Source organism: Ctenocephalides felis, unplaced genomic scaffold (assembly GCF_003426905.1).
Source record: "Ctenocephalides felis isolate EL2017-DRISC unplaced genomic scaffold, ASM342690v1 CF-g0.4_SCAFFOLD_01492, whole genome shotgun sequence".
In the NCBI taxonomy this organism is placed as follows: Eukaryota; Metazoa; Arthropoda; class Insecta; order Siphonaptera; family Pulicidae; genus Ctenocephalides; species Ctenocephalides felis.
Genome location: NW_020537646.1, coordinates 1,829,430 through 1,856,244, shown reverse-complemented (window position 1 = coordinate 1,856,244; position 26,815 = coordinate 1,829,430). Strand labels below are relative to the sequence as shown.

Below are 26,815 nucleotides of genomic sequence, written 5' to 3'. Positions count from 1 at the left end.
ATCACCTCCTGACAATAAAAAAAGGTATCAGTGAATGTATAGAGCACTAAGGAACTATAAATGTGTAGAAGTTGCAAATTTTGCCCCAAAAGATATTCTTTTTTTAGTGGTTTTCTCTTTCACCGCTATCGTTAGTTACCACCCAAATATGAAATTTTATTATGATGAAATGCAAGCTATAAGATTGAACGTTTCATTAACTAGTAAATAGAAAATGGCATGAATATAAGGTTCAAAAAGATATTGCACATACCAGCTAAGTTTGAATATTCTAGAGTTCGTTTTAGTACTGCCTGAAGAGTGCCAGCTGACTTTTCGAGGGATAGTTTGAAATCTCTTGTTTTTTGTGAATGTGCCAAAAAATGCTGCAAATAAATCTCCTACTCCTGTAAATGAGGCATTAATTTTAGGAATCTTCAGTACCACTCGATGTTCTTTTTCCCATCTAAAACAAAGCAAGATATGAGAAGTAGTAATATTAAAAGAACAAACTATGTATAAAACTTAGGTCTTCTTTTAAAGCTTTATATTTACAATTACCTTCATTTTGACTGCCCAACATAAGTATAAATGTCTTTTATCCCCTAGATTGCTGCTTGAAACAACAACTGTATGCACATGACGGCTATGAAACCATTCTGTGCATTTCCATGCTCGTCAATGTTATGAATTTTGCAACCAGTGAGCAACTCCTCCACCTTAAAACAAATACTATTTTTTACTATAATTACAAAATATCAAATCTATGGCAAATGATAAAATTTTTAGACAAGATTTTGTTTTTCTAGCCATATTTATAACTAAATTATATCAAAGATAGAAATGGGTAAATATTGCTTTAAATTGCAAAAATGGCATGAATGAATTTTATTTACAAATTAGTTAAGATTCTAAAAATATATCAACAAGTAACGAAGAATATATATCGATAACGTTTATAAATATTACCTCAAATTGATTTGGAGTAACAATATCAGCCAATGGAATAATTAATTCTCTATAAATTGGTAATAATGATTCTGGAACTAACATTTTTCCATTATCACCTAACACTGGATCGCAAACTAAATAATAAAAAAAATATGATTATATCATGCTGTACAGCAGTATATTAAGTCTTACCGTATATCAATTTTGGATTTTTTTCTCTCAATTCCTTAACGACGCTTGCAATTGTTTTAAGGAAATCTGGATTAGCTAATAACCCTTAATAAGTGACTGTAGACATGATACCATTCAATGCTAACCCCTCTCCAGCTCTCCTAAAATAGTTGTTAAACATTTTTAAAATTTAATATATATATCCCAATTAAAATAGTTACAATATTGATTAAAACTTCATATTGTTTCCGTTTATTCAGCATATAAAGTGTATAATTCTTTATTAAACTATAAATTTCTCGAACAAACTACAAATTTATTTAATAAATAATGCATGTTAATTTGATGTCCATTACCTAATTCCTTGTCCGTTAGAACTTGCCCTCGTACATGTTTATATCCAGTATGATTAGAAAACTGCACGGAATTGATAGTATCCACTTCAAATCCTAATACCTAAAGTTCAGATACAATTAGTTTTTCTGCCACTATTAAGAGTAAAGTCTATTTATATATATATATATATATATATATATATATATATATATTACATTTATAATTAATTTGTAATTTTTACTTACAATTAAATTGTAAGTATTTTAACCAATACTTACTTGCAGAGGAAAAGTGGCACTTTTATTTCCACATATCCTGACACTACATGACTCTGAATGACAAACTCTCGACAAATCTGTGCAACATTTAAAATAATATATAGATAAATAAAAATTGCAATTTAAAATAGAATAAGTTAAAAATTTATTGTAGGTTAAGTTGTGTCAAAAATCAATACAAAGCAAGTTGATTGACAATTTTCCCTGACACACGTGCTGTCTGAACGAGAAGTCAATTTCAAATAAGATTCACAGCGATGGAACGAATTAATGAAAGAATTAAACATTATATTGGTATAAGCAGGGCCGGTCCTGCCTTGAATGCAATGCATGCAACAAATGCGGGCGCACGCCTTAGGGGGCGCCAAACGAAATTTGGATATAAAATTTATAATACAGTTTTTTCAATATCATTCAAAAAAAATATAAATTGCTTTGCATCTTTTTACTAATTTTGGACATATTTTTTAAACTTTAAAACAACAATCTAATACACGATGGAAAAGTAAAGATGAATACATACAATTTTGGCTCTTGCTATATCATTAGGAGAGTTTCACGATGCAATTTTAGATATTTTAAATAATGAAAAATTGAATTAAAACTAGTGGGGTGTTATGGCATCGTGCCTTAAGGAAAATTGCTGGAACTTCCGGTACCGTAACGAAATGTTCGAGGAATACTGAATGTTTTTAAATAGATTATATTAATATTGTAACATTATCTAATATTTATAAGAATTATATAAACTGAATTGCAAAGTTGAAATTATTTGTTTAAAGTATATTAGAACTATAGCCAGAATTAAAAATAAAATCTGAATTAATTTCGATATACAAAAAAAAATTTTTTTTTGAAAAAAAATGTTGAAATATTTTTTTTCTCAAAATCAATTATTTTGTTAAGACACGCAGAAGTTTTTTGAATCACTTAAATCGGACGCTTAGTTCTCTCAAAAACTTGTCATTTTTTACATATTTAGCTCCGTATCTTCGAAAAGGCTGGGCCTGCCTTTGCCAAAAACTAATCAGCCCTTTCCCCTATCAATAGGAATCGAATGTTTTTTGAACCATTCAATGGGTTGATCCGTGCGCCCGAAAACGTGACTGGAAATTTGTACCCATACATACATACACACACACACACATACACACATACACACACATCAAGTTTTTCTGAGGTATGCAAAATGTTCAGAAACCTTCAAAACGTCGAGAAATGTAAAATTTTCAATTTCGATTTTCGGCCCATTACAATAACTTACACTTCGGGGAAGTTAATAATTTAACAAAGTACCAATGTTAACATTGATACTTTGTTAAATTATTAACTTCGCGAATTATGTTTGATAACGAGAGGCTTTTTTTTCTTGCTTTGATTAGTTCAATAGAATAAAACACATACAATCCCAAAATGTTTCACAACCCAAAAATTAATATTACACATGCGTTAAAATTAAATGAAAATTTAAAAATATTCTTGCAAGTAATTATGAACATACTGAAATTTTTGGATGTCCGAAAAAGTTGGGATTGAAAATAAAATTTCAAAATAGTTTTTTAGCGCGAGAACTATAGAAGGCACTAGTATTTGAATACGAGCACCCGCAAATCGCCTTGATCTTCTAAATAATTTAAAGTGAGCTAATTATATATATATACAACGTATATATATATATATATATCTATATATATATATATTTATATATATACGTATATATATACAGGACCGAGGATTACCGTGATTTTTTGTGTTTGTCATGATTTTTTGTTAAACCCCCCCCCTACCTAAAAGCCTCACGTGATTAATGGACGAAAATTTTATATTTAATATTATATTGTTAATAATATATATATGTATATATATATATATTATATATATATATATATATATAATATATTATTATTGACAATATTGTTCAATTATTTATGCATATGATTCTCAAATTCTTATTTTAATTATAATTACTTAACTAATTCTTCTAAATTTTTATTTCAAGAAATATAATTTACGCATTGTGCATCAAAACATTTCTTTTAAATTATGAAGTTTGTAATATTTTATTTCAAAAATGTCGTTTTTTTTTAAATTCTTTGAATATTTGGATTTTTGTATATTATTTTAATATGTAATGCCTAATAAATTTTCTGCAATCTAATTTTTGGATTATTGAATGATTTTTAAACATCTGAACTTCAGACCAACTTTTTTCTAGAAAAATGTTTAATTAAAAAATGTAAATTTATTCGACGTTACGAGGACGTGGGATATCCCTTTTTTTCAGAATTAATATTTAATAAAAAAAAAATTACCTTGTTTGGTGTGGATTGTTAATATATATTTATATATATATATATATATATATATATATATATATATATATATTTTTTTTTGAGAACTAAGAATTTTTTTAACTTTTCTGAAAAAAATATTTTTAACTTCCCGTAGGGCAAGTTATAGTAATCGCAAAAAAATCGAAAATGAAAATGTTTATATATCTTTACGTTTCAGAGGTTTCTGAACATTTTGGCATACCTTAGAAAAAATGGATGTATGTGTGTGTGTGTGTGTGTGTGTGTGTGTGTATGTATGTATGTATGTATGTATGTATGTATGTATGTATGTATGTGCGTGTGTGTATGTATGTGCGGATACAAATTTTCGTCGACGATTTCGGGAACACGGATCAACCGATTTGAATAATTCAAAAAACATTCGATTCGTATTAATAAGGAGACGTGCTGATTAGTTTTTGGCGAAAGCAGGTCTAGCCGTTCCAAAGATACGGGGCAAAAAGTGCCGAAAACGGTAACTCAGTTTTTAAGAGAACGGAGCGTCCGATTTGAATATTTCAAAAAACATTTTACTTGTATTGACAAGATAAAGAATTGATCAAATTTTCATGAAGGCAGGTCTAACGGTTTCGGAGATCTGATGAAAAAAGTAAAAAAAAATGCCATTTGGCGGTCAAAAATGATCATTAGACATATGCACATCAAATTATCAAATATTTTATAGAGATTTTAACAATAAGTATAAATTTTTTTTACATTACTATGGGTTCCGTACCAATGTTTACGCGTTAGACGGCGACGCGGCGCTTACGGGCTTTGATATTTCGTCTTTATGCAGTTAAAGCAGTACGATTGCTCTGAAAAAAAGTTTAGATCTTCCAAAATATGTCAAAATAAAATAAAACATTTTTTTTAAAAAAAAAAAATAAAAAAAATTTTTTTTTTTCAAAAAAAGTAATTTTTTGTCCAATATATAGTTTCTCAAAAATCTTATTTTTTCAAAGTAAATTTTTTTCAAAAATCTTAATCGTTTTTAAAAAAAAAAATTTTGGTACGGGAAGTTCCAGCAATTTGCCTTAAGGCACGATGCCTTAATTGCCTTAAGACAGAATTCCACTTACAGCTAGTTTTTATATATTTTGAATATTTTGGACTTTTTTGCAAAACAATCGCGCGGCGTAGCTATTTTAGAGACGAAATATCGAAGCTTAAATAAATTAATCGTATGACTCAAATTTTGTCTCATTGGATTCAGAGTGACTTGAAACATTGAGAAAACATAATTAGCAAATTGTTTTTTTTTGCGAAAACAAACTTCACCTTCTGGAAGTTTGGTATTTGAAAACTATTTATATAATTGATAAAATAAAGGATAAATAGGCTCTTATAAATTGTTCAAATTTATCCATGATTCTCAAATTCTCATTTGAATTATAATTCGTTTAAAGACTTAAATTTTATAATTTATAAATAGCGATTCATTACTAAATATCAATAATATTATATATTTTATATCACACACCTTTTATATGCTTCAGGGAATGAATATACTTGAACATGAAATTTTGAATATCGTTTTTAAAAAAAATGACTTTTTAAAAATATTTATGTAAAAATGACGTTTGAAGTTTTTGGAACAAAATACTTCATAAAATTATTGTAAGTACAATAATAATTATTATAGTCAATAATGAATTTAATCCAAAGACCTTATGATACACATGTGAACCATATCTCAATTAAATTGTGGGGAAAATCTATATGTTTTATGTATTTCAAAACAAAATCTAAATATTCTTCATCGGATAAAACCAAAAAATTGGTTAAACTCAAAACACACAAAAGTATCATATATAAATCTAATATAATCGTCACAGAGAATGGTTAACCGATGGGTTGCCTTTCGTTAAACCTATATAATTCTTTAACAACAGACATATATACTGATATATATATATATATATATATATATATATATATATATATATATATATATATATATTAAAATTGAGAATCGATCAGGCCTGAGTGGCACTGTACGACCAAAATAAATATTTGACTTAAAACAACAATGAATAAAATTAGTACCAATGTTTACTTAGTCTATAGGGTTGGATTTTTCAAATAGGAGAGGTATGTTTTGTACTTTCTGATTATTTCAATTGGTGTATGTGTTTAGACAAACTACTGATATTTGTATAAGGAATGTTTTTGGTTTTATATATATGTTGACTTCAATAACCAGCGGCCATTTCATTACGCTTTTATTGTAATTCGACCTGATTTTCAATCGTAACTATTCTTGTATAAATATTTACTTTGGCGTAAGGTAATGCATTGTTTATTGGTTTATTATCTAACAATAAGAAAAAATCTATATTGAAGTGAAGAAGCGTTAACATATTGCTATGGAAAGAATAATTGACATTATTTTGAATTATTAATACTATGCAGCATAAATTAATTGTTAATTTATGTTGCTATGTTAATAATTAATTAATGACAAATTTGAAAATGTGGTTCTAAACAAATTAAAATAAGACATGAATTTTTGTTAGATATTTTTAAAGCAATCGTCTTAATGCTAATATAAAATAAAATTCTATTATTACAATTCACATAAGTAACTAATAAGACAAATTCATGTATCAAAACTATCAATCAATTATATACAATCGCAATCAAATATGTATGTAATTAAGCCTTATCTAATCAGTTGAGAATATTGGCAAGTGTTTTAAATAAGTAAATCGAATGCATGTGTCTCCAACTTAACATTTTTCAAAATAATTATGATTCAATGTTAAACATATTCTACATTTAATTCTTTTTCACACATCGTCGATCATCGGCAAAGCAGAAGATAATATCAATTCAATTTTCTCCTTTATAGGATAAGTATCACTTGCAATGTGTGGCCAGAAATATAGTGGCAAACAGGGTTAAAAATTGATACAAAGAATTACCTTTTATTTTATTAAAATATAAATATTTTTAATAATAAAAAGGTTGCTTCCATAGTAGGTATTAGTATTTTTCAAACCATCTAAAATTTTTAAATTTTTTATTTATCATATTATTATATTCGAGTTCGAAATAAAACTAAGTAAATTAATAATAAAATGGTTGCTACCCTAGTAGGTATTAGTATTTTTCAAACTACCTAAAATTTTTAAATTTATTATTTATCATATTATTATATTCGAGTTCGAAATAAAACTAAGTAAATTAATAATAAAATGGTTGCTACCCTAGTAGGTATTAGTATTTTTCAAACTACCTAAAATTTTTAAATTTATTATTTATCATATTATTATATTCGAGTTCGAAATAAAACTAAGTAAATTAATAATAAAATGGTTGCTACCCTAGTAGGTATTAGTACTTTTCAAACTAGCTAAAACTTTTAAAATTAATATTTACCATATTATTATATTCGAGTTCGAAATAAAATTAAGTAAAATATTTTTTTTTCATTTTTATTTATTATTTAATAGACAATCAGAAGACAATGTTTTTATTAGCCTATGTGATAAGTTATATTTGACGTTTAGAGGTCTCCTCCATTGAAGAGATCCTCTGAAGTAATAAAATATGAATTATTAAATTGAAAAATAACTAACATTTAAAAATACAGATTTAAAAAATTCACTTGAGAGTGCTTGATTTATGGTTTTCATTATTTAAAATGCGTAACTATTTATGTTTGCGTCAATATTGAATAACATACATTAGTACAACAAAAATTATTCTATTCCAATATGATAATATATCTGTAAGCAATAAATTCTATAGTAACCATGTAATTAATGAAATATCACACAAAATTACTTGATAACATTATCAGTTAGACAAATCAGACACGAGAGATTATATATGTACATAATATATAATAATAAATAATAATGACGCTAATAAATAATTATAATACGATATGTTTTGTTTTCAAAAATGTATCGTCATAATTCTGTGTAAATTAAATCTATGAAACAAAAATAACAAAATAATATTGAACTAAGATTTTAAACTTATTATTTTTTTTTTTTAAAATTTGTAAACACAATTTAAAATTATAGACGCATTTTTTTCTTAAATTTTAATTAATTTTCCAAAACGCAAATAAAACCATTATTATGTTTTTAAATTCTCGTTTTTTATCTCTTCCGTGAATTAGTGGTCAGGGCTATGGGCTTCCATAATATACATATAGATGCAGATTTGATACCTGCCTTAGGCAGCCTGATGTCAAACAGCCGTCACATAGGTTTTCACTTGGGAATATAAATAGCTCAGTCATTATAGTAAGTTCACCCCGGAATTCGAGGGACCCAGCTGTAAGTCTGTAAATACTTGTATATTGACACCTAAAAGTTGTCTCAAAACCTACATAGAGTGTACGAAACATATGTAGGTTTTGAGACAACTTTTAGGTGTCAATATACAAGTATTTACAGACTTACAGCTGGGTATCCCGAATTCCGCGATTTTTACTTTATTTAAGCTTAAATGACTGGGCTAGATATTTTGATATGATAACAGCGTTTCTGGACATTGTTGTATCAATAAATTCATGATTCAATACAAAAACCATAATAATAATTTCATCACATGGAAAATGAGACAATCTTTTAAGTTGCCATCTACAAAAGGACACTTCATTAGATAATCAGCACAGCAGATAATGGGACTTGTTAAGTTCTGGCTGTTTTTTTATATTGAAAATAGTGGTAGTATGCAACTAAATTTAATGACATATTGTTAATGAATATTTCATATTTAGAGCTCAAGCTTCTCTCATGTTGTAACGGTAACCCATTACTATACTATCTATAATTGATTTAATAATAATCCTATTTAGTTAATTAGAAGCAGCAACTCTCGGTAAAAACGATGTTAATTTGAAAATATATTTTAGTCTGTTATCAGCATTTTCAAGCAGTAGTAGATATCACTAATGCTTGATGTACGGTAGGCAATAAAGCAATTTTTTTCATTTGTTCAATAATATTTTTAAAAACATTATTTATAGAAGAAAATGTGTTGTGGCAACACTAGTTGGCCATGAGTCTTAAGTTGGCTTTGAGATGTAAAAAAATCATAATCCTTAGAATACACATATATGTATAGATATATGTATATAGAAGGAATAAAAGGAATGGGAAGGAGAAGAATGCAGACGATTGACGACTTAGGCGAGAAGAGAAAATACAGGGAACTGAAAGCCGAAGCACAAGATCAAGAAGCATGGAAACAGAAGTTTGGAAAGGAAAATACATGAAATAAAAAATGGGGATAGGGAATAGTGGAAATGGGATGAAGGGCAAGGAAATCATTTGTTGTGGTGGCTCTCACACCATGGACCTGCCTTCGGGTAGACTACCATTTATTATTATTATATGTATATACTTAACTCTTTGGGGACGGGTGTCCACCTGAGTGGACAAACATAACCTGAGACACAGGTTATTTTATAAACAATGACTCAGTCTGCATCGAAACGTTGAATAAATTACATATAGAAGTGATAAACAGTGTTGTATTTTGAAAATAATTTTAAGTTAGTTTAGTAGTATTTTTAGCCTTTTTCTTTGCTATGTAGTCTTTTTTTAAATATTAAAAACGACCGAGCGCTTTTAAATATGGTAAATTTTGTGACTTAAGCAATAGTGAAGATGAGTTTCAAATAGACATTTCATACTGACTTTTCATAAAATATACTGACTAATCAGTGGCATTTTCTGAATGCAAGAGAAAAAAAAGGGATTGTATTGCGAACAACATTTTATTGTAAAACATGTCAAAATCAACCAGCTATGCATTTTGGAATTTGTTTTGAACGTCACCATTTTTTATAAGATGATCAAAAATAAATTAATATTATAAATGTATGTCTTTCAATGACGAAATTTTTATCAAACAATTTGCATAACATATACAATGAAATACAGCCGGTACAGTAGATTGTTTTGAAATCGGTGCCGTCCCGTAAGTGTTAATGTGTATTTTGTTTACATTCATCACAAAGCAAAAATTTAGAAAAATTTTATTTAGAAAAATAGAATATTAAATTTGAAAGTTGAACATATACCACCGCTTTCCCGTATATTTTCTCCCATTTCATAGAAGGGGTGCAAGCAACACTGAATGCACTTCTGGGCAGGCATTCTTCTAGTTTCAGCGTACTGGTAGTAAATATAAAAGCGAAGTAGAAAGAGATGCAGAAAACGGGGTCCAGGCCATGAATAACAAATCGTATTGGCACCGCATCTGTCATGGCCCGAGGTCATATAACCCTGCTCCCCGGCTGTTAGTTGAGCCCCGACGGCGGAGGGATGTAGACCCATTGGTCGAGATAATGCTGGTTCTTCGATATTTGATCTGGGTTATAAGTTTAATTTAAGGTGACCAAAAACCGATTTTGGTAAAAAAAAATATTCTTATGTGCGGTTGTGATTTGTCATGATAGTTCTTCTTCGACGTCACTAAACTTTGGCCTATCTGTATTTGATTTATGTTACTATTATAAAATTTGATATAATGCTGATGATATCTTTTTTAATCTAAACAAGAAATTTTAAGTTTAAATATAATTTAATTATCTATAACATTTATTTAAAAACATTCAGAATACATGCTTCTTAATATATATGTACCACAAACAGGTCTTATACCAATATAAGAATTGAATTCTTGTTTTCAAAAAAGGATATTTTATTTCCTAAAACGATATTTCATTATATAGGATTCATTAATTATGGTAATATTTTCATTACATAAGAAAACATTTATATTTCTAAAGTTATTTATGAAAAGTATAAAATAGTCTCAAAGTATAATATATTATTTTTTAGATAATTGCAAAATTAGAATATATTTTTTTGTAAATCGCGTGTTTTGCCAATTTTTAAGCAGGGCACAAAATAACTTCATATAAAAAATATAAGTTATTTGTTATAAATATTTAATAATTTTGTCAATATTGATTCCATTGACGTGAATTTCTAGTATGTTCTTAAGGGGGTATTCTAGTGTAGAGCGATGAATTTTAGGTCATTTTTAAAGTGTCGTAAAAGAAAGCAATGAATGTTTTTACTATCCATTTTTTCACCACTTGTTTATTAATATTATTAAAATACAAAACAAAAATTAAAAAATGAAAAAGTTGAAAATTGTAAAAACTGGAAGCTGATAAAGTGGGTGGTCTCAAAAAATTGGCACCTCAGTCTTGACATGATTTCAGCCCTCCTAGCCATCGGAAATGCAAAAAATAAAAAGATTATTAATCTACAATGATGTCGCAATCGGCTGAACTAGCGATGAGTAAAAAAATTTTTTTTCATAAATTGGCGACTGTTTAAAAAAAAAGGTTTTTTTTGCTGTTTTTTTGAGTTTCTCGAATTTTTTAAAAATAGTAAAAATAAGAGTTTCGGGATGATTCTAGTTCAGACTGTAGATATATCTATAAACAAGACTCTCTGAAAATTTCAAATAAATTGGTCGAGTAGAACTCCAGAAATCGAGACAAGAGTACTGAAAAAGTATGTTCTGAGAAAAACGCATTTAAAGTTTTGCGTGAAGCCAGTATGGAGACCGAGTGAGTAAAATGCCTATATTTCCGAAAATAATTCAAGCTTTCAAAAACCTTCTCGTAACCATATTCTTAGATAGTTAAACTTTGAAAATATGAAATAAAAAAAAAATCGATTTTTTTGAATTTCTACACTAGAATACCCCCTTAAGTTAGTTCTTCGGAGAACAAAATCTTCAACTTTACAGAAAATTCAAAACATTTAAAGAACCAGGATGAAGAACTGTAAAATAATGTAATGCGTAATTTTGAAGTTGATATCAATGTTTAACTACCGTAACGAAATTTTTGAACAGATAGACGCTAAAAATAGAAAAGCAAAACTTTTTTATCTTATTTGAAACGATTGCAAATGATTTTATTTCAATTATCTAAAAACCGGTTAATGGTTCAACTTATAGCAAATTATTTTAATAAAAAGATTGCGAACTAAACTACTTTATGCAATTAATAATATTAGTATATGTCTTTTTTATGTATTTGTTGGTTCATATAATAAAAAAATTAACCGAATCCAAATGTTTTGCGAATCAGTTTCACTGCAAAAATTGCAAATCTGTTTACGAGATTTAAAAAAAATGTTTATTTATAGATATCTGGCATACATCATTTGATTTTGCTTTATCTGCAACGATGATAAAATAAACATCGTTCCTAAAATAAACTGAAATTTTACTAACTATAATGACATTCAATTGTTCTAAAGTCAAATCATCAAAAGCATTTCTAAAAACGTAAATATAAATGTAGTTATGTAAACATTTTTACATGTATGATCTTTAACAGTTGTTTTAGAGATCTTAAATCTCTTAATTTCAATATGATTATTTGATTATTTTCATTTAATTTTAATCGTATAAAAAGGCATGAAAATTGGTTTTAAAAAATGCATGAGTTAAATAGAAATTTACAAAAGACTAAGTATTAGAAAAGAAACTAAGTACAAATAACAAACATTTATTAATGTAGAACATCTTGTTAATGTTTTATGAATAAATTGGACAACTAAACTAAACTAAACAACGGTTGTAAAAATTGTATGTAATAGATTTCATAGAATTTCTTGAATGCTCTATAATATATTTTCCTACTGATATCATGATGCTATAGACACGTGTGACAAAGTTAAACAATGATATTGCAATATGTAAATTACCATGGAGAATAAATAATACTTTTATTATACCTTATATAATATTTTATTTTACCTATGATTATATAGAAGCAGCATATTCAAATGTGTATAGAGACAAAAGAGTAACTCTTAAAGGAATTGATAAACAAAGTAATCTTGTGTCTTATAATAATTTATCATAATTTTAAAGGAATTTACAAGAATTAAAAGAAAAAAATTCTGGGTAGTAAAGAATATAAGTTTGTCTTTGCAAATTGTAAACAAAAATACTATAAAAATATAATGTCAGGTGTGGGGTTCGAACCCACGCTCCCTCTCGGGAACCAGAGCTTAAATCTGGCGCCTTAGACCGCTCGGCCAACCTGACTCGTGCTGAGTTGACCGTAAATCCTCGTTACTTTTGAGTCGGAACATGTACTATGTGATTTTTTAATTTGAAAATTTGCTTTATTTGACTTAAATACATACATTGATTTTCACATAAAGGTACAAATTGTATACACCTATTCTGGGAATATCATTATACTATCATAATATAATTTTGTTTGCATATACAATATTATATTATGATAGTATAATGATATTCCCAGAATAGATGTGTACAATTTGTAACTTTATATAAAAATCAATGTATGTATTTAAGTCAAATAAAGAAAATTTTCAATTAAAAAAAAATCCATGTTCCGACTGTAGCATGTGATAAATTTTGTATGTGTGGATATATTAAGTCAAAAAAAAAAAATTACATGCTACATGTTCCGAATGTAGCATGTGATAAATTTTGTATGTGTGGATATTTTAAGTCATTCTGAATCGTTTAACCCTAAAATTAGAAAAAGTATGTGTATGTAAGCCAAAATTTTGGCATTGTTCGACGTTATTTCAAAAAAAAATTAATTTAAAACCAGTTTTATGGAGATGGAATGGAATTCGATAAGGACGGTTCTTGACGAGTTTTGCTCGACGATCGGCCAAGCCGTTTTTAAGATCAGCAATAAAATTTGAAAGTCATCATATACAATTCTTGTAAACGCACAGTAAAATGATTTATATCCTCGTCAGCAAAAATATACAGAAATCATCACTTAGAGGTTTCAAGCAAATAAAAATATCTCTACTCTATAACTGTAAATGAATTCTAACGTGTTAATTTATCAATTCATTAATTATGTGAATAAGTGCTATGATTCTTGATACATACTAAAAATATTTATGTTTTCGGTAGCGATAAAATTAATCTGTGTTAATTAAAATATTTTATTGATTTTTATTAAGCACACCTGTACAGCGATATATTCAATAACAAAATGTACAGTATCTAATGTTCATAACAATATGTACAGTATCTATCCTATAGAACAAATGAAATTAAATTTTTAATTTTTATCTTAATTTAAAAGTTAGAAACTTTTATTTTTCGCTTTTCATATATTTTTAAATAAATATTCAATAACAGTAATAAATATATTTATAAAATATTGCAAAAATGTATAAAAATATTCAACTAGCAGAGCATGGTTTCGATCCACGGACCTCTGGGTTATGGGCCCAGCACGCTTCCACTGCGCCACTCTGCTTACGTTAGCAATTTTCTAAATCGCCCATGTAAGCAGAACGTTCAATATAATATATTTTTGCTTGAGGTGATTTTATATGAATTGAATTATATTATTTTAATTTAAGGTTTTGCTAGTATTTTTATTCATAATTTTATCAAAATAGATTAGATTAAATTAGACAAAGTCATGAAAATCATCAAAAAAATAATAAATACATAATATTTTATACATAAAATGTTACATAATAATATTAATTTTGATATTAATTTTTCATGATATTATTTAAATATAGAGTTTTGGGTTCTTTCTAACTTTTTTCGAAATATCTGGTATTTTGTTTGACTGCGCATATTTTTCATTTCATTCAGTTCATGATGTTATAATTTTTTTATACTCTTATTTACAACTGTCCAGATAAGGACATTTAGTAAATTTGTGAAATTTACATTTGTGAGCCGTAAAAGGACATTGTATACTATAGTGACTAGGGTTTATACAAAAACCGACATTTCAGAAAACTTATTTTCGCATTTTAATTTTACTAAAAACCGTTTTAGAAAATAATTTTTGCTCGAATATTCTGTAATTTATCCGCAAATGTAATGTGATTTAGAGCAGTATTTGACTAAACAATTTTATTTTAATTTTAATTAGTAGAACTAAAAAATAATAGTTTATCTTGGTTTAATAACTTTGAAAATAATTATTCGTTATTCATGCATCATTTTCACATATAAGAATGAAAAAATATTTGTGATAGTGAAAGAAAAGTTTTCGAATAAAAAAAATACATTTTTAAATAAAAAAAATCATTAAATTAAAAAAATAAATAAAAAATATTATTATAATATGTTGATACATACTTAATTATTAATATCAATTTTAGTTTCAAAAACAATTAAGCTAAACTCGAGTATTGCATGTTTCGAGCAATTTTAATTAATTAATTTAAACATTCTATTGTTTTTTTTTGTTTAATAAAATATGATTGCAGAAAACTGAGAACGACTATCAAATTGCTACTGAGACGTGTCTTTTGTTACTCACAAAATTACCTGAATAGAAAATACTCTCATACTTACGACCACCAATTATGCTTAATTGTTTTTGGAGCCTGATATAATAATTCTAAGTTTTTGTTTTTTTTTGGAGCCTGATATAATAATTCTAGTTTTTTTTTTTTTATTTGTGGCTTTGAGTATAAAACTTTTTTTTTAAGTTTGAGTAGAGAGAAGTTACTTCTTCAAGAAGAAGTCACACTCATTTAAATTAATATATACACTGGTATAAAAATCTAAATTAATATATACAAACCTTTCTGGGAACCATTGCAGACTATAAGTTATCAAATGCTACTGAACCGATATGATTTCAAGAATCAAAATGCTTTCATCTATGAAAGTCGGTTTTCACTGTATAAATGGAAAATGACAAGTATAGCCAAATATAAAAGATATTTGGCTATACTTGTCATTTTCCATTCATACAGTGAAAACCGACTTTTTTCACTAAAAACGGTTTTCGAATTCCATAATTTTCGCCAAAAACGGTTTTTAAAACCGGTTTTTGAAAACCGACAAACCCTAATAGTGACATGTTTGACAACTCAATAGTTGTTTTTCCATTCGTTATAAATAATATTAATAATATTTAATAATAATAATATAAACTTTATTTTTTTATAAATGTTATGAATTTAGCAAATAATAAACAACTGCTTTGTAGAAAATTCTACGAAGTCAATATTAATGAATTACAAACTTTCATACTAAATAGTTCATCTCTGCCATATTTATTTCTATGAAATACAACAGAAGGTACATCACACATTCTATTTAAAACTGAAGATAACACTTATCATATTGCATGATACTTATACCAATAGCCTTACTTATTGTTATATAACCTTGCACGTGACTTGTGACTGGGTATAACGCTTCTGCAAACACTTAAAACGTATTATTCTAGTATTAACCATATTTAACCCCATTCATTTTCGCTAATAACATAATTCGAAATCTATGTAGTGCACGTTTTTCAAATTACGCGCCTCATATCGGTTTCCGACATGTGTCCTGGTTTCCTTCGGAAAGTGGCGACACGCGGCCTGCACGCTCCTACAAAGGCGCGAACGGGTATCATATGATAGTTGGCGTGTGCCGTCGTTTGTCCTTCGACAATTTGAATAAGGTCCATTTGTTATTTTAGGAGGTTAAAAATACAGACACATGCGTTCGAGTGCAAAGGGCAACACTTTAAGGTATGGTCTAGTAGAGAAAGTTGTTAAGTAAAAAAATAATGAGGAATGTCTCGTGGGATAAAAAATTATAGAGGATTTTCACACATTGGATTAAAATAATAATTTACATCGTAACAGAAATTTAATCCTTTAAAAAATTGAGATTAAAAATAACTAAATTTATAAATAAGAAGAATCAATAAATTAGTATAAAATTTACAAGCGACCAAAAAATATAGCATAATAGTAAAGTAAAATAAGCACGAGTATCAACATCTATTCCTACAGTAAGTATATGATGAGCTCATACAATAAATCCTAATAATCCAATAGCTAATATAGCATAAACTATTACTAATTTTTCTGATTCTTGAGAAATAATATGTGAAATTATTCCAAATCCAGGTAAAATTAAAATATAAACTTCAGGATGTCCAAAGAATCAGAATAAATGTTGGTATAAAATTGGGTCTCCTCCACCAGAAGGGTCAAAGAATGATGTATTAAAATTTCGATCTGTTAATAATATTGTAATAGCCCCTGCTAATACTGGTAAAGATAAAAGTAATAAGAAAGCAGTAATAAAAACTGATCATACAAAAAGTGGTATTCGGTCTAAAGATATTCCTTTAGGTCGTATATTTAAACAAGTAGAAATAAAATTAATAGCTCCTAAGATTGAAGAAATACCTGCTATATGAAGTCTAAAAATAGTTAAATCTACTCTAGATCCACTGTGAGCAATTACTGAAGAAAGGGGAGGATAAACTGTTCATCCTATTCCAGCTCCTCTTTCTACCATAGCTCTTGAAAGTAATAAAATTAATGAAGGAGGTAAAAGTCAAAATCTTATATTATTTATTCGTGGAAAGGCTATATCTGGGGCTCCTAATATTAATGGGATTAATCAATTTCCAAAATTAAAATTGGCATAACTATAAAAAAATATAATAAATACATGAGCTAATACATTAAAAATTTGATCATCTCCAATGATCCTGGTTGACCTAATTCTGTTTGACTTAATAATCTTAAAGAAGTTCTAATTATTCCTGATCATAGGTTGTCAAATATCTCCCTTCCGCCTTTTTGTATTATAAACCAAGAGCAAAAAAGCGGAAGGGAGATATTTGACAACCTAATATACCGAAAATGAAGTATAATGTATATAACTTACGAATATCGATTGAAAAACATTGGAATCAAAGCAATAACATTGTACAATGGTTTTGTTTAGTAAATGCAAGATCTATTTCATGAGAAGATCTTTGTGCTATTGTTGTATGCAAAAATAAACATGAAATGGAAAGAACCCATTTTAGAAACAATCATGAATACGCAAAATTTGATTTCATGTACAGATTCGGAAGTCCCGGGTTCGATATCAACTTCGAGCAGCCAGGCTGCAGTGACAACAATTTTCACTTGGAAGTATAGATAGCAATATGTTTCCAAGTGAAAATGGCCCTTAATCCGGCATTGCTGCACCAATAAAAAGTCAGTCCTATTAGATAAATTCTAATAACAAAATCATCAAATATGGATTGATTAACCATTGGGTTACCATCTAAAAATATGGAGTAAGGAGAAGTTTCAGCCCAACAGCTCATAGGACGTAAGGTTCTGATTGCTGTTAAGATATGAGATTAAAAAAATTATAATTCTTACTCTGGTTTTAGTAGAAAAATAATTATTTCAAAGTAAAAATGATAAAAACCAGGTTGTATCAAAATTATGATATACTTTTTTATTATAAGAATAAAAGCGATACTACAACAAACGTTCTATGGATTAAAACTGGTTCAAGATCCATGCACCGATCTCGTTCATTTAGCAAGTAAATTGTTCTTTTATTTATTGTCACATTTAAAAATTTATATATTAATGTAGTTATGTGCCATTTCAGTAACACCTTTCCTTTTCCGAATGGCACAGAAACTATAATAAATATGAAATACATCTGTTATGTGGCGTGTTATATTTATTGGTTATTACGGAAGGACACGGCCACGGCCATAATCCGAGACAAATTCTAAACGTTTCCCCCAATTATAGGATTTAATGTAATACAAATAATATTTGAAATGCCACAGATTTACTTTGTGCCCATGGCATTAAAATTGATATAGGTTCCCTTTAGCTAACAGAAATATCAAAATCTGCTGCCTAGCTACAGCTTTTATATAACAAAATAACTAGCTAGTTTTACTTAAAACAATTTACTCGATTAAATTTTATAGAAAGATCTAGTTCGAGTTTAATTACATTCATATCCAGATATTAACTCTCAAAAGTTTGTTCATCTACATAAATTCCCTAAAAACGGCTAGAAATAATTTTAGTAGTATTTCAAAGAAGTCATGTAATATATTATAATTAAGAGTTGATTAATAAGTTATTTATATTTTTAAATCAGATATCACAGTCGATAAATCTAAATTTTTGTTGATAAATTCCAATCAATCACAATCATGTTTTAAATTAAGTTATCGATATAATTACGGCGGTCGGATGTTATATTTTCTCATACATATGAAAAAAAAATCGGTATTCGGTGGCGATAAGGCAATTCAGATATAATCAAAATAATTCATAAATTTTGATAAAGGTCACCACAGCAGTATAAATTGAATTGTATGCTAAATGTTCGAGTGATAATAAAATTTATAGAATAAATGATATTATAAATGGTAACAAAATTATAATATTTTAATGACCAATTTTAAAAATGATATATAACAAATAAACCACTTAACTCATAGGCCTATGATAAAATATTTTAGGCAGTTTGTTTTGCAAAGTTCCAATAAATTCCCAGACAAGTAAATATGAGATTATTGTAAATAAATATTTATATAGATGAAAAAGAAAATTTAGTAAAAATTTCGCTGGCTCGAAATTCACTTTTGATCTATGGTTTCTTTAGCAAAGTATCTTGAAATAATCAATCAATCGGAATGTGCTCAATGTCCAAAAAAATTGACCCACTCTAATATTTGTATAAATTTACTGATTCGAGTATAGCACCATAAAAAAACTGATAAATGATAAATTACAGTTTTATTTATTTATACATTTTGGTCTGGCGAGACCATAATTAAGTGGAATAAAAAATAGATACATATGTCTTTGGATTATTGCACTAATTAATTCCAAGTAATACTACTTGAACCAATGAACTGAATTAAAATATGATAATAAAAATTTTTCAAAAAAAAAAATAAAATAAAGAGTATATATGTACAATTGGTACAGAAACTGAATAAGTTTTGATCATGTTTAGACCTCATGCATCGAATATCATTTTTATTTTTTACTGCAGCCTATTTATAGTTGAATAATTATGAAAATAAACATTCAACTCTCGACTTCTAATTCTAGTACTATAATAGGGCAGCCGGTGTATAATGAAACACGTTCCACTGAATCTGAACCGCATTTTAGTATATTTAACTTGGGGTAAGAATTACAAATATTACTGACGAACCATGAAAATCAAAATAAATTAGGGAACTACGCTAATACGAATAATTTTTGTAATTTGTTTGTATGCGGAAACGACTCAAATTCTTTCGGTAAACATCAAAGTTTTATTAATGTGATTGGAAACCACATTTGGTAGCTTCGATAACTTCTTAAAATGTTCATATACTCATATTCTATTAAATTGGCCCTAAATTCAAAAAATAATTAATTTATAGGAAAGAAATATAAAAAATACATAAATAAACAATATTCTAAAATTTGACTACGTATTAAAGTTTGGTTAAAACTCCTATATTTTCAGCCTCAATAATATGGTACAAAATGTTGATTAATTATTAATCTCTGACTGATCACGGTTTCGCTACCGACACTAAAAAAAATCATATCAAATTCTCATAAAAGTAGCAGATGTGCTCAAATAAAATTTAATATTTTAGTTCAATATTCCATTTATTCTGACCCCGAGTTTTATTGAATTTCCTATTGTACTATTATCAAGATTTCCCTCGTTGCGCAAAAATGAAAGCCGATCATAGAACATTAATCGTTGCAAAAAACTCGCGAAATAATGTATTTGGGCTTCACCAGAATACAGTTTTTTACGTAAAATGAGGTAAACAGAATAGTTTCTAGTGACAAAGCGTTATTTTCAAATTAATTCCGCACTTGCGCCTTTGCATAAGCTTGGGCAAATCTGGTATAAGCAATAACGTTTTTTTGTAAAAAAAATCTATGGCTGTGATTACAATGTAGAAAATAATACTGAAAATGTTGTACAGAAATTCGTAGAAAATAATATACTGCATTTTTTTCATTTAGTCTGAGAGTAATAGGTACACTCCAGTATGTGATGTGTGATCATACCACTATTCATCAAAAATCTATGCATCGATCAAATTATAAATGACAAATATTGTGTTTGATCACTTAAGTGTAAAGTATTTTAGTAGCATTGGCTTCCAAATGTTCTTAGCTACATACATGTATCTTATTGTAATAAATGCTTTGCTAAACTAGTTGCAAGTGGCAATCTGCCTTAAGGCTAGTTGATTGAACTACCCTATACTCATGTGTAATTGATCAAGCTAATGAACCAGAATGTAGATTAAGCATCTTCTAAAATTGTGACGATACAATTTTAATGATTTATTTTAAAATAAACCACTTTTTGCAAGCACTAAATATGTACGGTAAGAGAGCATGACATCTATTAACATCAAAACCATAAAAACGTGAAACTATTATGAAGAACCTGATCAATCTTTACCAAACCTAATCAGCACGATTTTTTCACTCATATATTTCAAGCAGTTTTTGAATTTTCAAAATTTGTTCAGGTTATTTGGCTAAATCGTAATAAATAATTTAGCAAATATTTTGCTTATTTTGAAGGCGCATGCATCATTCCACTAGTTCTGAACGGTTCGACCGATCATCATGAAAATCTAATTAACAAAAGTTTTAAGCGGCTTTGGAAAATATGGACAAAAGGTGAACAATTGATCTTCAAAAATTTTAGAAAGACTTGAAGAAACGTAGAGAAAATATAGAATTAGCAAATTGGATTTTCTGGCGAAAACTCAAGCTTCTCCTTTGTGAAGTTCAAAATTTAGGCACATTAATTTGATAAAATTAAATAGACATGATTTAAATATAAAAAAGTTAAGGATATCACGTAGTTACAAATATTACCAAGGCGCCTTATTTTATAAAACCAAAATGTTTCCAAACATTACAACTTTAGAGCGGCTCTAACATTTGTTATGGCACTTACAAAGGCTGATTTTTTATATCCTTTCACGGTGAACGATTCTAATCGTTGCGGTGTAATGGATTATCATTATTCTCGTGCCAAATTAGCGCGACATTTGAATATTTTCGAACGCAACACGCCTCGGTACAATGCGACACAATCGGGAATCTCTGCGGGAGCAGCCCAGTGTCGAAGCTCAGCCGAATCGGCCGTAATAATCCGCCAGGATTAAATAGATAGTTTTTTTCTATTTCAGTTTTCGATTTGAACCTTCGTATACTATCTCCCTAATGTTTGGCGAACGCAGTTTTGTTCGTGGTAGTCTGATACGATATTGCAATGCATTGTGCCAAGCAGAATTAAAAGAACCCCCAGTTGCATGACGGTTCAAAACGATTCTATCTTTATGTAAAATCTGCACCAAATGGATGGTGATATTGCTCATAATTCTACAGAATGGGTGGCTTTTAATATTCGATACTCGTATGTGATTTTATCTGCGATGTTAATGTGAATTTAATATCAAATTGCTGAAGTAGTGATTCGAACAAACGATTTCTTTAACGCAAATAAAGGCTGTTCTTTATTATGATCAGCGTAACTGCGAATGAGCACGACTAATCAATGCAAATTAATACTGATGCTCCAGAGATTTGTATGACTAATTTCACATGTCGCAATAATGATTAGTTTATTGAATAGTTTAAATATCTGCAATTATTAAAACTTTACTGATAAAAGTAGCATTTTGTTATTTGGAAAGTCGCAGAACTTCCCGATACGCGTCAACAACTAGATACCATAGTCTTCTAGATCATACTAAAATATTACGGCCCTACGACAACTCGTTTAGCTTTAAAAATTTGTCAAAGTTTGCAAAAAATTAGTATGGTCTTTTTGGCATTTGTCAAAATTAGAACTTTCATCGACGTTTGCTCAAAAACGCCTGTACCAATTTCAGAAATTTAAAAGTCATTTGATGTATTCGATGAGGATTATCTTTTCTCAGTTTTATGCGACGATCGGCCGAGCCGTTTCTTTGTAATTTGAAAAAAAGTGTTAAACTTTTTGTCCACATTTAAGCTCATACTACCGAATCGATTTTAAGAAATCAAAAACTGTTCGAAAGATATTAGTTGGGAATGATACTGATTAGTTTTCTTGTAATTAACTGTTGAAAAAAAATTGAAGCCGATTTTTATTGAACTTTTTTTGACGATATATATCATGGTCTTATAGAACTTACTGAAATATTACGGCCTTACGACAAGTAGTTTAATTTTAAAAATTCATCAAAGTTTGAGAAAATGAGTAGTTTTTTGACGTTCGTTAAAATTAAAATTAGACGATTAATAAAATATATATGAGATTTAGATAATAAAGTAAACTTTTAAACAGCTTATTTAGAAAACATAAAATTAGCCATTTAAATTTTATGACAAAAACATTTTACCCCCTTGGAATTTCCACAAAACTAATTTAATTGTGTAATAATATCAAGCTATATTTAAATTATTCACTCATTTTCAATTTACATCTAATTAAATTAATTTACATTTATTTATAATTGACACCGAATTCATTTATCATTTGCACCTAATAAGTATGTACATATTTCATTAGACACATCAATTTCTGTAAAGTATAATTCGCCTCGAACACCTGTGACTTGTGATACTTCAAAAATTCATTTTTCTCATTTATTCTAACTATATTTCATTCTAAATATATTTTTCCAAATTTATACTCTTCTTTAATTAACTTGATCTCTTTTAGAATCTCATTGAATAGCTTGGTAGCTCTACTCTAGCTATACTCTATAGTATTTTCCCTTGTTTCATTTGTCCTGGTTTGTTCTATATGTGAATTTTCATTTGGACTTATGTCTATATCTAAATTTATTTTTACTTATTTATTTGTTTGTTTAACTGTGCATAATATGCATTTTTCAGTAATTTTCTGTGTATCTGTTTTGTATTGCACTTCCTTAGTTGGTGTAAAATAGAGAAGATTTTTGAAGGTTGTTTTATCGAAGAAAGAGGTTATTTTTGTGGCTTTATTTATTACTTATTAAACGTTGTATAAATAAATATTTTTTGTTGTCTGACTGCGCTGCTATTCTATAAATAACTACAATAGACTTTAGTATGAGGACGTACAAATAAACTTGGGAATGTAGAGATTTAATTAGAATTAAATATAAATATTTCATCTGAGATGAATTCCGTATATCTCCAGAATTTATTTGTGGATATATAGTAATTAGTAGTATAATAGTTGTGAATATAATTAGAAATATTATAATTCTAAATGGATTGAAATAAGGTAGGTGTAATCTTAATATTTGCACGTTAGGCCGCTTGTGTCCACGTATAAGACGTTGTCCTTCGTAGCCCGGATAGCTCAGTCGGTAGAGCATTGGACTTTTAATCCAAGGGTCCAGGGTTCAAGTCCCTGTTCGGGCGGATAAATTTTTGTTTCTATTTTATGCATATTTTTTTTTATTAATAATCTAGCAATATTTACAATACTCTATTTTGCCCTGGACCGTTGTAATGAGTAGAAGCGACCCCATTTAAATGAATTTAAAGTCGTATTTATTTTAAATGATAGCGACTAAGAAAGAAAAACATGAACTATACTAAAAAATTCTTTAGCAGTTGATATAAAGTCATATAAACATATAACATTATAGTATGCAGTGGTGTTGTCGAGCCGGAACGCGCCGGAACGTCGTTCCGGCAAATCATTTTGAGCCGGAACGCGTTCCGGCAAGAAAAAATATAAAAACATCGCTACATACAGAAAATGATTTAATAAGTAAATTTTATACGTTATTATTCAACTAATTTTTATTAAATGTTATTATTGTAATAAACATACATATATGTGCACAAAATGGGTTTTGTAATAATTTTTGTTTCTTTCCTTTTTGAACGGAACTGGAAAACATGAAAATCGGTTTTAGAACCGGTTTTTAAATTTTAGCGTTCCGGCAAAAAATATTAGCACAAAACCACTGTTTTATCAAAGTCGTTTTTAATTTAGTAACAAATTGAGGTGTATGAACTTCTTATAGAAAAAATAATATTTATAAATTAAATCTTACATTCTTTCGCATTTCTTATACGCTAACATCTACATCATAGGTTTCTATTCATGTATTTTTATAGCCTTACGTGTGCTTATACGTTGCATTCTATACTACACGCCTTACATCTGTACCATACGCTATATTTCATTATATACTCTCAAATCCCTACATTGTATACCGAATACACCTAACCTATATCTACTATATCCTATTACCTATAATTTCCCTTACACGCTACATTAACCCTACCGAGATTCGAACCCGGTCCGCCGCGTGGCACGCGACGACCTTAACCACTACACCACTGTAACCCTACAATCAACCGTCTTTTTTCGCGTGTCGTCGCGCCACCTTAGTATTATTACCTAATTAATTAGAAAATGACCCGCGGAAACAACAGTGCGTCCCATATTATATTATTAGTGGGGGTATCCGATAGGGTAGTGGTTAAGGTGCGCGACTTCTACGCGGAGGTCCCGGGTTCAATTCCCGGTATAGGCAATAGATAGAGTAAATACATAGGGCGTAAGGTAAACCTATATAATATAGGTGAATATATAAATTAGACAGTAGTATTTATAAGAAGTAAAAGGTCTGTAGGTATATAATAAGTTAATGACGGTATAGGTATCTCACGGTATGATAGATAATAGATATCTATCGATGATATACAATAATATAATATAGTATGATAGGTAATAGGTTATCTATCATATTATTAGGTTAAGTCTTATAAAGTATTGTAATAAATCTTGAGTACTTTTATATCATAATAAATACTTGTAGGTATTAATGAATACAAATAATACCAGAATAAATATGATTAATGTCATTGAAGAATATAAATTATGTACTCAATGATTCCCTCATACTTGTACAATTTAATGTATAGACTAGCTGTGTATAATAGAGTTAATTATATAAAAGTCAATATATTAGATTTGTGAGTTCTTATCGAAATATATCAAATTTTTTGAACCGGTTTATGAACCGGATTTTAAATTTTAGCGTTCCGGCAAAAAAAATATTAGCACAACACCACTGATAGTATGTATAACTACTATGAGCAAAGAATGTTATGCTATTATAAATAACGCACTATTATAAATCATATTTTTAACTAAGAATTTTAATAGGTCAAACGATTGAATAGAAGTCTTTTAATGGTTTTTAAACAGACTTTAATTTATTTCTACAGTTCACTGATTAAGTACAATTCATTGCAGTATGTCGTAGGCATATGACTGAACTGGTTGTTAGTACACTTTTAGAGGAGGATCTGGGTGCACCCTATACTCAAAATGTAAATAATATTTAAAAAATAATTTTGTATTATAGAAAACATATTTTTTCATTTAAATAATAATAATTCATTCATTATATTCATTTAAATTTTGAAGTAAATACAATTATGCATGTTCAATCATTTCAACAAATTCAATTTAATAATGTAATAAATTTGAAAAATTGATTTAAACATAATTTAAAACGCAGAGTATTTTCTATAATTTACCAACTATACTCAAAATGTGAATAATATTTATAAAATAATTTTGTATTATTGAAAACATATTTTTTCATTTGAATAATAATAATTTATGCATTCATATTCATTTAAATTTTGAAGTAAATACAATTACGCATGTTCCATAAATTCAAAAAATTCAATTTAATAATGTAATAAATTTGAAAATTTAATATAAACATAATTTAAAACACAGATCATTTTCTAGAATTTACCAATTAAAATAAAAGAAGAAGCAACTTAACGAGATTATGTGCATTTTATGAACGAAAGCAAATAAGTAATAATAATAACGATAAAAAACAAAAAAAATTAGACTCATATTACAGAAATTATTGTTCTATAATTGAGGTACTTGATATGGCAACAAAAACACAGATCAGAAAGAAAAAGATTAGGAAAAACTCTTAGGTGCTCTTCATATCAT

At 28.0% G+C, this 26,815-nt stretch overlaps 2 non-coding genes and 2 pseudogenes across 2 annotated transcripts; 1 reads left to right on the top strand and 3 right to left on the bottom strand.

Moving 5' to 3' along the window:
- Nucleotides 1-159: 159 nt before the first annotated feature.
- Nucleotides 160-16,487, bottom strand: LOC113370221 (annotated as a pseudogene).
- On the bottom strand, nucleotides 13,016-13,099 carry Trnal-uaa. Its single transcript has one exon. It is a non-coding gene; the product is annotated as a tRNA-Leu (tRNA).
- Nucleotides 16,488-16,834: 347 nt separating the features above from the next.
- LOC113370218 overlaps nucleotides 16,835-26,815 on the bottom strand; it is a 14,283-nt pseudogene continuing 4,302 nt past the window's right edge.
- Nucleotides 24,162-24,234, top strand: Trnak-uuu. Its single transcript has one exon. It is a non-coding gene; the product is annotated as a tRNA-Lys (tRNA).